General features: G+C 35.5%; 2 pseudogenes; one reads left to right on the top strand and one right to left on the bottom strand.

Moving 5' to 3' along the window:
- The first annotated feature begins 217 nt into the window (after nt 1–217).
- LOC132192168 (7-deoxyloganetin glucosyltransferase-like) lies at nt 218–2032 on the top strand (annotated as a pseudogene).
- A 3701-nt stretch (nt 2033–5733) lies between these two features.
- LOC132192170 (mRNA export factor GLE1-like) lies at nt 5734–10796 on the bottom strand (annotated as a pseudogene).
- Nucleotides 10797–13329: the final 2533 nt, after the last annotated feature.

Here is a 13329-nt window from a genome sequence, read left to right as displayed (position 1 = left end):
CCAAATAGATAAATTTCATTTCGGAAGAAAAACAATATATGAATCATTCGTAGGGACCAGCCCCCGGTTCGGTGCATTTGTCGTGCATCTAGAACGTGCGTTATAAATCAACTGGGACTATGACATTCTAATTAAGCCAAAATTGTGATGATCATCAAATAGGTCTATTTATAGATACCATGAATCTGAAGATAGCACATGAGAAAGAGAGAAGGAAATGGAAGGAGCAGATCAAAAGCCTCATGCAGTTTGCGTTGCAGCCCCTTTCCAAAGCCACATAAAGGCCATGCTCAAATTTTCAAAGCTTCTCCACCGCAAAGGTTTTCACATAACCTTTGTGAATACCGAGTTCAACCACCAACGTTTTTTGAGATCAAGAGGCTCCAACTCCTTGGATGGCCTCCCTAACTTCCGATTCTTTACTATTCCCGACAGCCTCCCTCCGTCGGATCTCAACGCCAGCCAAGACGTCCCTTCCCTTTGCGATTCCATTATGAAGAACTTCTCGGCTCCTTTTTCCGACTTGCTCCGGAAACTCCATAACACTGAAAACAATCCTCCGGTGACTTGCATTGTCTCCGATGGTTTCATGCCATTCACTATCACCGCTGCTCTTGAACTTGGAATCCCTATTGCAATGCTCTTCACTATCTCTGCTTGCACCTTAATGGCTTGTATGCATTTTTCTCATCTCAGGGAGAAAGGCTTCACGCCACTAAAAGGTGTAACAAAAAGGACAATTCCCTACTGAAATCTTCCGATTCCCCCCACCCTTCCCCCTTTTTTTAGTCTCTTATTGTTTGTTTTCTATAAAACTTTTTTCTTATTTTTCAGTATTTAGTACCATCGAAAAATGTTTATGTGATCAACAAAAATATTTTCTTTGACCACAAAAACTTTTTTTTAATTTTCGTAAAATGATTTTTCTTTTTTAAAAGCGTAAACCATTTTTCGAGTTTGAACTTCTCCATCTTGCACATGCACTATCTCTCGCAGTTTTCTCATTTTTCTTCACTGAAAATATTTTTCGTTCGAAAACATTTTACGTCTAAACAAACAGAGCCTTAATTGCAATTTGTTGAACTAAAAAACATTATTTGTTTTTGCAGATGAGAGCTATCTCACAAATGGATATCTAGACACAATTATAGACTGGATTCCAGGTATGAGAGATATCCGACTGAGTGATCTCCCGAGCTTTATTCAAACCACATATCCCAATGATGTTATGTTCAAATTTATCGTTGAAGTAGTAGAGTGAGCTCCCAAAGCTTCGGCAATCATTGTTCAGACATTTGATGCGTTAGAGCATGAAGTTTTGGATGCTCTCTACCCCATGTTTCCTCGGTTATATGTCATTGGCCCTCTCCAACTCCTGCTCGATCACTCACACAATGACCATTTGAAATCAATTGGGTATAATTTATGGGTAGAAGAAACCGAGTGCCTTCATTGGCTCAACTCCAAGGCACCCAACTCAGTATTGTATGTAAATTTTGGTAGCATAACCGTCATGACATCACAACAGCTCACTGAGTTTGGTTGGGGACTTGCAAATAGTAAGTACCCTTTCTTGTGGGTAATTAGACCAGATTTAGTAATCGGTGAATCGGCGATTTTGCCGCCAGAGTTCCATATAGAAACAAAAGAAAGAGGTCTAATAGCTAGTTGGTGCCCTCAAGAGGAAGTGCTGAACCACCCCTCAATTGGAGGATTCTTAACTCATTGCGGGTGGAATTCAACGATTGAAAGTGTGACCGCAGGAGTGCCAATGCTTTGTTGGCCATTCTTTGGGGATCAGCAAACAAACTCCAAGTATACTTGCAATGAATGGGGCATTGGCATGGAGATTCGTAGTTGTGCCAATAGAGAGGAAGTTGAGAAGATTGTGAGAGAGCTGATGGAGGGAGACAAAGGTAAGAAAATGAAGAAAAAGGCCATGGAGTGGAAGAAATTGGCCAAGGAGGCCACTGGTCCACATGGATCTTCATCCATCAACCTAAACAATTTGGTGAATGAAGTGCTTTTATAAAAAGCCTAGAGTTTCGCAATAATAAAGTGTGGTGATGATCATATATATATATATATATATATATATATGTGTGTGTGTGTGTGTGTATGTTATTATTTTTGTTCAATTTGTTTGTTTTGATACTTGGCAAGCTGTTGGACCTACTTAATTATATTACTATTTTTCCATCTTATTGTTGGTGATGATCGAATTGAGCATTTCCTATGACTAACAATGAATTAACATCCATGATAGAAGGAACAAATAATTACAATAATAATAATAATTATTATTATTACAAACAAAACTAGAAAAACTAAGGAGCCCGCATTAATTCTTTTAAGAGAAACTTCACTTACTCATTCCCTTCCCCTGGTTTCTCTTATTTGAATAAAAAAATAAAATAAAATAAAATAAAATAAATAAAAAACTCTTCACTTGCATACTCCTCTAATATTTTTTTACTATTGCGATCGCGGTTTTAAACTTCAAAAACTCTAATGTCTGTCAGGTACCAAAGTTTAAAAAGCTTGCAATGTCACATTTTTGTTAGAATTTTTCTTTTAAATCCTAACCAAGGCCACCTCATGTGTGCTGCGTGTGTTTCATGTCTATCTGGAAGGTGGGGGATAAACAAAATTACGAGCGATAACTCCAAAGGTTATGAAATCCATAAAAAAAAAATAAAAAAAAAAAGAAAAAAAAAAAAAGAAGGGGGGATGGAATCCACCAAGAAAATAGAGAAACTCTCAAAGAAAATATTATTCAATGAAAACATACACCAAAGCATGCCTTTCTATGGGCTACAAATCCTAATAGAAATTAAATTAAGAATTCTAATCCTTAAAGGACAAGAATTCCTACTTATTATAAATGAAGAATCCTGATTTCTAATGAACAAAGGATTCCTAATGGATTTATTTTGAAAAAAGCACCTTTTAAAAAAACTAGCAAAGCATAACAAAATTCATGAAAAGTGGGTCTTTTGTCCTACATCAGTCTCCACTTCGCGAAAACTCATCCTTGAGTTTTATCATCTCTCTTGATCTACTGGAATGCCAATTAACAACGTCTATGCTTTTCTTCCTTTTCTCTATCTTCTAACCAAAATCAACATATAACCATGTAGCCTTGTAAAAACTCGTACCTTACCAATTGGATCCCAAAAAATCTTTCTCAACTTTAGACACGAACCAAGCAACATGCTATAATCGTCATCACTAAATCTTTTTCCAAGTATTGGTGAGTTTCAATTCTTGTAATCTTAGAAATTTGTTGTATCGAATAAATTTTTTTCTTGATAAGTAATAACCATTCTTCTTAAAATTGAATCAATATTGCGAAAAAATCCTCTCAACTAAGAAATAACTATCTTTTTTTTTTTTTTTCCTAGAAATATTGCAATGGTCATCTTTTGAAGAAAATATGGGGTAGTTCAGCAAAATTGTTCTTTGAAGGATTTCATTTAACACTGTAATAGTATTGCAAATTTGAATATTGTCCGTACTCCATACCTTGTGATAGGGAAATTACGTCAAGAATATCCCTGTGGTGAATTAATGTCTTTAACTTATTTGACTATGATTTCTTCATGATCTTCTTTATTTCTTTCTCATTCTCCATTTTCTCTATACAAACTTCCTTCACTTCAACTATGCTCCCTTGGTTCCTCATCATCAGATCCATTGTCGCATGTGATCTGTGGTTGAGATAGAACCTAATTTTCTTGCTTCACATTGCATGAAATGGCTTGATATTGAATATGCTTGTCAATAGGCTGACCACGAGCAATTTCTCAGGCACAAAACCTATTGGTGGGTTGATGATAAATAGATCTATCAACAGGTAGGCTGTGAGCTACATCACCAGCGCGTATCCTATTAGTAGTGAGACCTCGGTTATCGATGAGTCTAGTGAGCATAAAGCGAATATCTGCTATCTACTGCTTTAGGTCATCAACCTCAATTCTTGAAACTTTGTTCCCACAAGTACCATTGATAGAAAATCTTTTTCTGGCTCCATAATTTGCCATACTTCTCTCTCTAATACCAATTGTTACAGTGGGAAATAAACTATGTTATCTATGGAATCCACAAGTAAAAACCAATTGTTGCACAATAACTCCAAACGTTCTAAAACCCTCTAGGAAAATCTATGGAATCTACAAGTAAAAAAGAGAATCTCTCAAAATAAATTTTATTTAATGAAAAACAATGATAACAAACACCAAAGCATGCCTTTATATTGGCTACAAATCCAAATCCTAAGAATACTAGAAATCTTGATAAAAATTTAATAAGGAGATATTGTGCCACAATCCTCTCCTACACTCAAGACCACACCTGTCAAGGAGAACTCAACAAGGAAACATACAGCTGGAAGGAAATATCCAGCTCAAGTTATTGCGCCAGAAGCTTCTAGTAATCATACAAGGAAACACACAGCTGGAGATTCATGAGTTATAGCCAATAGTCAAATATACCTTCATAAGGAAAACATTAAAGACAAAACGCTCCAGCAATTAACATGACGCTCCTGTCATAAATTAGATTTTCAATCAGTAGAAATTTCCTTGTAAAAGTCTCTCTCGTGCTTGTATATAATGTACCACATACACTGGCTGTAAATTAACAAAGTGAGAAGATTATCTCCAAGAGAATTGTTTGTCATTATAATCGTAGCTCCTAATTAGTGAGACTTAACTGTCCATTGATTATTTCATACACTCATGTCTGATTCCATTATTTTAGAGAAGCTAAAGCTGGTGACAACATAATTGAGTCTGCATTTGCAGGATTGTTTAGCAATGAATTGTTCTTGTTCTTAGAGCAACAAAGAAGTCATGCTTGTGTTGGACAGTGACATGATTGGTGTGAGGGAGTACATGCTGGTCAATGCCATGTGCATGTTCTGATTTTTTCAACCTACGTCTGCAGAGTAAACCTCGGACCCGTGCACCGCACCCTCGGAAGTTTTCCTACACGGATTCAGGCAAATCGCTGGCTTCTACACCCTCTAAGAGGGAGTTTGCACCTAGCAAGTCTCGAACTTGAGATCTATGAGGTGATATTCCCTAAGACCACAAACTTCAACCACTAGGCCAACTGGGGGTTTTCTTCAAAATGAGTGTTATCCTCCATTGAGTGAGGAAATGTTATAACCATACCTTTTTTTTGGGGGGGGGGGAGGTGGGTTATCCAATAAAAAAATAAAAATATACACATTGATAAATTATGGTGTGCCTAAATATGAGTATTGGCAGACAGGTGCCAATGTGGCTTGATTTGATTTTGGAGGAATGTCCTCGTTTCATCAAATTACATCTTGGTTATGAAAATATTATTAATGCTTTTTGAAAAAAAATCCATGTACTAGAATTGAGGATAAACCTTAACAGATGTCTGCAAAATTTAGTAAATTGTATTATTTCAGCACTAATTATTTCAGAGGAATTCTCTCATGTGCCTGTTTAAGCATGCAATAAACGTTTTGATCTTATTATTAATGAACTCCAGCCAGGGAATTGGAACAGTGATTGATAATTTTACAGTCTGAATCAATTTCATGTCGCACAATGGCTTTGCTGTTTTGTATTGTTTCTGTTTTGATAAACATTGGTACATACAACGTTTTTTCAGCAACTATAAGCAGGGTAGGTGAGTTGAACCTGACAATTCCAATTGAATCTATACTGGAGTCATTCATCAAAACAATTTGACTCATTTACACAACATTTCTTAACAAACTTCACAAGCACATTGGTCCACATACAAAATAATTTGCAACTTCAAACGACACATTCTCTTATTAAAACTCAAATCAAATCAGAAAAATGGCTAATATACATGTAGTTCTTGAAAATCAAATCAAATCCCATCATTTTCATCCTCCATTCCCGGCACCAGAACACTTGATAGCAAAGAACCTTGCAGACCCTTCCCTCTGGCTCCTCGAGGAACCTTTTGTCTTCCATGTAGGATTGGATCCTGACGACGGTTGCCCTTAACCCGGGCTCTTCACGTGCTTTCAATGCTTCCAGAAAGTCGTTAGAGATGATGCTAAGCATTGTCATGAATTGAGATTTGTATTTTCTGAAGAGAGCAAAGCCTGCCATCTGTGGAAACATGCAATTTTTTAACCTCAAAGGTTTTCAAATATTATGTTGTGAAAGTGCATTATGTTTCTATACCAACTCGACTTACTTCCAGGAATGCATACAGAGCAACACCCGTATATCGATTAGCAGGAAGAGTGTTCAAGAACCTTGCAATCCATGCCCAACCTTCTTTCAGACCATGTACGTTCTGGACGCCATCTACTTCCGTCTGCCAAAACAGTCATTCTTGATAAGCTGCTTTTGTTTCCATGAATAAAGAGACTAAAGATGGGTGTGATAGTAGTACCATATCAACAAAGCTTGCTTTTCGTGAATTGCCTATAACTAAAAATAAAGCACTTCAACACATAAAAAGTCTAAAGCATAAGATCATAGATACAAACCTGAATCAAAGCCCCATACAGTTTCATGTAGGACTCTAACCGTCTCAAATAGTCCTCGCTGCTCTCAATCTTTCCGTCACTTTCTTTGTATCCAATAGCCTTGAAATAAGCCTCTTTGGATTCAAATGCCGACTGAAATAGTAAAAAAATTAATTTAAATTCCATACAGTCACAGCCAAATCCAAAACAAGAGCAGCAGTAACAAGAGAGAAGGCCAAGCAATTTAAAACTTTCCACTTTACTATTTTATTGGATTCGTCAAAAACTTGAAAGAATAATTATAAAAATCACCATAGCACAATGATACCAAACATTAATAAATAGCGTCTTTGAGTTAATAAACGTCACCTTTGAGTACATTATGTGCTTTGGAACAGTGTAAATGCAAGCTCTGTGGAGCTCAGCTAGAAGGAGATCCATTGCAAGTGGAACCTGAATCGAAAGATGGGCAAATATCAATGCAGTTGTACAGAGAAAACTCTATATCTTCAGTAAATTTAGAAATCAATATTGCTAAATGGATGAGTTACTTTGGCATAGCAAGACTTTATTATTGCATAAACACTGATTCCAAGGAAAGGAGCACACAATTTCTTCCTACAAACATGCATGTACGTACATATCAAATGAAGAAAAGGCATTAGCTTTCTTCGTGATTAGGATTACTATGATTAAAATGTTTGATGTGAGGACTTGTGCACTTTACTAGTCATATCAATGTATGCGTCAGCATGTGTATTTCCAGAAGAATATGAATACAAGAACAAACATCTAAATCCTGATGTGAGGACTTCTTCCAATTTCACAATAATACCTTCCATGAAACCCCTCTAGGCTTTGTTTCATTAAGATATCCCTAAAAGGTGCCCACATCAAACCCTCGCCAAAACAATTATACCGCTACCATCTGCATCAAGCTGACATCACTCTCAACTTACAGAGCGTACACATGTTTTCTCTCATAAGCACAAAACAAGTCAAAATAGTCCGTAAAGTAGCAATATTTTGAAGTTTTGAAATGGATCCTTTGGTTTTCCAACCTTTGAATATCATCCTAATGTGTAAAAGAAAGTTAAAAAGAGCATCCAACAGCCATTAACCAATGAAGGATCTCTTTAATCAACATCTAGCAATACCAATGAATTCAACATGATGTACCTGTGAAGTAACAAGAACAATGACATGGCCACATGCAAATGCATTGTTTTCAGGGCTTTCACAGCGTGAGACAACCTGTATCAAAATTGAATAAGGAGTGTTTTATGTAAGTATCCTGTAATGGCAAAATTTCAAACCAGAGCACAATAGTAGAAAGTCTAAAGACTAATCAAATATGATGACAAAAAATATATGAGCAGAACAGGCTCTCAAGACTAGATCCAATTAATTTCTTAAAATAAGAGGAAATGACTATTTAAATTCCATTGTCAGACAATCTCAAACTGTTAAGGCCTTACATGGTAATAAAAGTCATGTTAGATTTTTTTTCTCTTTCTAAACCCATGGCGAGTTCATGGTAGAGAACTTTTACAATACAATGGTAAACCTAATTTCTAAGTTCTACCTTCTCCGTTGTTTTGATTTGCACGTACGCTTACAAAGTATTTAGATCAACTTCTAAATGTTGTCCTTCAACTCTATTTCCATATACCAAATAAAATCCCATATTTTCCAACATTAAGCATATTTAACATGCATGTTTCAAAGTTTTCCCTCTATCCTTCCCATTCTCATGACTTTTATGATACAAACAACAAATAAATGAAGGAAGAAAAAAAATGCACGTCTTTGGCCAAATACTTGAAATTACCTTCTTTGCAAACGCTGCAATGCTGATGGATTGAGGGCAAAGAGGATCATTGACAATCTTAAAAATATCATGCGACTTTTCACTGCAAGTTGTAAATTGATAAAAACAAAGATACAGAAGTATTAATTACATTATTGCAAAGAATTTTAACCAAAATGAAGATCATGAATGAAACCAAAATTTGAGTTCTTTAACAATGAGACTTGCTCAGCCTTAGAAAGAAACTCATCTTCTCTACAGCTATGCAAGCTAAAGATGATGGATTGGCTAACCAGAGCCAATCACAGAGCCTTAGAAGACAATCAGCTATCATGCCAAAAGCCATAAAATGCCTCAGTAGTAAGTTCATACAGGTTCCAACCTAAATCATGCCACTAGATCAAATCATCTCAAAAATAAGAAATCCCTCATCTATCTTAAGAGGCTGAAGCAGTAAGTACATTCTTCACAAATGAATAACAGAAGATAAATCAACCAGTCCGATCAGTTACAATCACTTTATTAGTTTAGTGTCTTGAATGATGCAAACAAAAAAAACCAAAAAGGCCAAGGGGTTGGCACTTAATTTACCGTTCCAACCAGCCAATCTGGTCCACCAAAGTCAAGGGTAAAAATCCACTTGAAGGCAGGCAAAAACTAAGTCCTTCATATCACTGTTAGGGCAAGTCCCAAGAAAAGTTGTGATTGGCTAGTATGAAGGGAAAAAATTGATGTCATTTGCATACTTATCGTGATAATATAATTTAGGGTGTACTAGTCAATGAGCTCTAGCTCAAAAAATACGTACTCCCACAATAAAAATGAGGTGGAGGGTGAAATAGTGGGTTCAAGAACCATTGGGTGTGTGTAACTTAAGAATTGAATGAATGCCAAAAATAAAAATAAAAATTAGGTACCCTCACCTGACAATCTCTTTGGTCCCACTTATTTGTCTGATCAACCTAGAAATATGTCTTTCAATGCTGCTGAAATCCTAACAAAAAAAGAGAACATGTCACTCACTATATAAAGGAAGCAGGTCAACATACCCCAAAGGAAAAATTGTAGGAGATCCTATATATCGTATACTTTGAATTCAATAAAATAACTTACTAACAATTAGAAATCTAATCTACAAACAACATTATCCAGGCGTCAATAAACTTAAGGAAAATAAATATTCAAAAATCTCAAAACTTAATATCTGTAGAGCCTAGCAATACCTTATTGTAAGTCAACCTTAAAGCGTTGTTTCTTTCGTCTATCTCATTCTGTAGTCTCCCCTGTGAAGTGTTGACAACCATTTTCTACAAAAAAATACACACAAAAAGTTAATGCATATAAAAAAAAATGGCAAAATAAATGACTATTGCTGCAGAATATTTCTTCACTCCATCAATTGCTCTCACCCAAAAATAAAAGATTTATTTTTTTATAGTGTTTATTTATGTGCTTGATGATTTTCTTGGTGGGGTTTTGTATGGATTTTTGACAATTTTTTGTTTGAAACAGAGGTTTATCAAAGGATCAAGAGAGGGAGTTACTGCACTTTGCTTTTGTATGCTTCAGATGTGCTTTTGCAGAGATTTGATGCGGTTCAGCAAACAAGATGTTTGTTTACAAAAGAATCCCTAAAAGTGACAACACTTCACACGAAAGGCCCATATATTTCCCTAAAAATGAGAAAACCTAGAGTTAACCCACAAAAAATCTGAGATTCAGATTTAGAACAATCAAACTCATATTAGAAATCCAAAAACAACTAAAAAAACGGGATCTATGTGCCACTACCAGAGGAGGAGAAATCAAAACGAAAAACAAAAAAAAAAGAAAAAACAGAGAAAAAAGGGTAAAGACTACACATATTACACACAAAGTAATTCAAAATAAGTTACTTCAAGACTTGTAAATGACACATAATCGCACACCCAAATGAAAGCAAACAAACACAGATCAAGATATCAAATTCATTATACCAAGTGAACCTACAAAACCAAAAGTGATCACATGGGCAAAAAGAACGCTACCCATAAACCCTAAATACGGCTTACCCATCAACAAAAATCAACCTTCAAATCACATTCCGATCTAAATGAAAAAACCCAGACTGAAAAACACGCATTACCGTTACACACTGGTTGAGAGCGTTGAGGGCAGACTCTGAATCTCAACAAGATGGGCTGAAAACCAAACAAAACAAAAGAAACCGTGAGGCGAGAAAACCATGAGAGCCTCTGAATCTAAACAAAACCAAAGAAAACCAAACATACCTCAACTGAGAGGCGAGACGAGACAGACCGTGAGAGGCGAGGAGAGCACGGAGCGTCAAAGCCACAGAAGCGAGGCCGCGAGGCGCGAGACGCCGAGAGCACAGAGAATCGTCGGTCTGATTGGTGAGAGAGCGAGACGTCGAGAGCGTCTGAGAGAGAGAAGGGCGGCAGGTGATACTCTCCGGAACAATTAAATTTAGGTTAGGGTTAGGGTTTTTTTTTAGGTCGGTTCCTCATCAAGATTCCCAGCTAGCCGTGGATTTTTTTACAAATCTGAGCCATTGAATGCATCTAATGGCTCAGAATGAAACACCTACTTTTTTAGTGGATGGTTAAAAAAAATTCCCTCCAAAGGCTTTTCTTTTTCCGTCTAAAAAAAATTTCCCTCGTATATGGGAAAGGGGAAAATGAGATCCCTTGCTTCTTATTTTTCATCTCTTTCTCAAGAAAAAAAAAAAAAAAAACCACCATAAAGCTTCGACATTTTTGCAGATGTTTCAAACGGCAACTGGTATTTCTAAGGGAGAATCTGAGAAAATAACACTATTGAACTGGTATTTTTCTTTTGAGTAATTTGTCCATATTTACTGTTTATTTTGATCTTTTAGTGGGTTTGCTGCATATGGGTTTTGGGTTGTTTTCTGGTATTTGTAATTTATCGTCTATATTTAGACCGTTCCTTTTTTTTTTTTTTTTTGAAAGAAAACTGGATACTCTTCATTCATAGATGAAAAAAGAATACAAGAGCATTCATTAGCTCTATAAAGAAAGAGCATTAAGCTCTAAAAGAACAATATTGGAAATACATGTAGGAGTCTCCTCAATCCACAAATTATCCCTTGATACCCTCGATGCCTCCTTCGCCAAGCCATGAGCCGCTTCATTAGCTTCTCGCTTAATATGGCTAATCTTCCATTGACGGAGGGATCTTAGAACTAGCTTGGTATCTTCCACTAAATGCCCATATCGAAGCCAATTTTGTTCTGTCTCCCCAATGGCCTTGACAACCAATAATGAATCGCCTTCCAAAATTACATCAAAAAAACCCAAATCTCGGCATAGACCGTTCCTTTTTGTTTTGTTTTGTTTTGTTTTGTTTTGTTTTTTTTTTAGTGTTTTTAAAAGAGCACACTTTAATCTAAACCTAATTGTAAGTCGATTAAAAAAAACAAAAGGGATTTAGAGGGGGAGTGGGAGGAGGAGGGAGCCAAAACTCCCTCCCTTCATGGTAGCAGTTGGAGGGAGAGTATGGAGGGTTTGATGAGAGAGAACGTAGCGTTTTTCTCTGTGTTTGTTTTGTGCCATAATTTGTAATATTTATTATCTTTGCATTAGAATGTACTTTTGAAGGATGATTTGTTTTTATCTATTATTGTCGATGCTCTAAGGCTCTTTCGATTTTAAGAATAGATTTTCATAAGAATACCTTCCAACTGCTATAAGAATGGAAAAAAAATAATAAAAATAATATTTAAATGAAGTTGATAAATATTTATAGAATTTAATGTATAAAAGCACTATTTGCAATCTCATCAAAACCATTTTTTGGTTATTTTGGTGAGATAATTTGGTAAAAGTGGCTAAAAACTCTTTTTCCAGTTTCACAATTTTAATAAGAAAAAAATGGTGAGTAAACAGTGCTCACTATTAATAGTGAGTATTTTTTTTTTTTTTTTAATTCGTATTGAATAAAAAAACAATTTCACTCTCTCGCTCTCTCTCTTTCCCTTTTTGTTTTTCGTTTCTCTCTCATCCTTTAATAGTTAGAGAAAAAATAAACAAATCTTTGAAAAATAATATTTAAATAGAATAGTGGAAATTGATTGTTAAAATAGTGAGGCTGTTAGAGCATTCCTAGCAGTCTCACCAAATTTTACTCACAAAAATAACCAAAATACTTTTTGTTATTTTGATAACTCACCTTTTTAAAGTACCCAGAGCATGTTCACTACTTTAACAATCTACTTTCACTATTTTATTTAAATATTATTTTTCAAAAATTTATTTATTTATTTTCTAATTTTTATATTTGTTTAAAATGAGAGAGAAACAAGAAACAAAAAGCAAAAAGGGAGAGATAAATTATATTTTTTTAATCAATAGGTGAGTGAATAGTATTTTTTAAATTTGGTGAGTACTGTTCATCTCAATACTTTTTTTTTTTTTTTGGTTAAAGTAGTGAGGCTAAAAAGTGAACATGTATGCCATTTTGGTTAATTTCATCACCAAAATAACCAAAAAATGGCTTTGGTGAGGCTGCAAGGAGTGCTTTTAGAGTTGTTATAAAAAAAATGAGTAGTTAAAATAGAGAAAAATATACTTTTAGTTATTTTGGTGAGTAAAATTTGGTGAGGATGCTAACTAGGGGTGTCAACCCGGTCCGGTTTCCCGGTTTTTGGCCTAAAACCGGAACCGGAACCGGGGTACCCCGGTTCTCAATTTTGAGAAACCGGAACCGGAACCGGGACCCCGGTTAACCGGGGTCCCAGTTACCGGCCGGTTCCGGTATTACCCGGTCCGGTAACCGGTTTTTTTTTAAAATTGATTTTTGGGCTTATTTTAGGTATTGGGCCTAAAATAAGCCAATTTTTTTTTCATAAGTTGGCCCATTTTTAAAAAAATCTATTAGTTTCTTTGTCTAAATTAAAGGGGCTTTGTTGTGATTGTTCCAAATAATTAAAAAATAAACCTTAAAAAGTCCAAAAATCCTAAAAAATCATTATTTTTGCCTATTTGGGCCTTAGAAATAAAAATTTAAT

The sequence above is a fragment of the Corylus avellana genome, chromosome ca9 (assembly GCF_901000735.1).
Source record: "Corylus avellana chromosome ca9, CavTom2PMs-1.0".
Lineage (NCBI taxonomy): Eukaryota > Viridiplantae > Streptophyta > Magnoliopsida > Fagales > Betulaceae > Corylus > Corylus avellana.
Note: the sequence above shows the minus strand (reverse complement) of the source record. Positions and strands in the feature narration are given on the sequence as shown.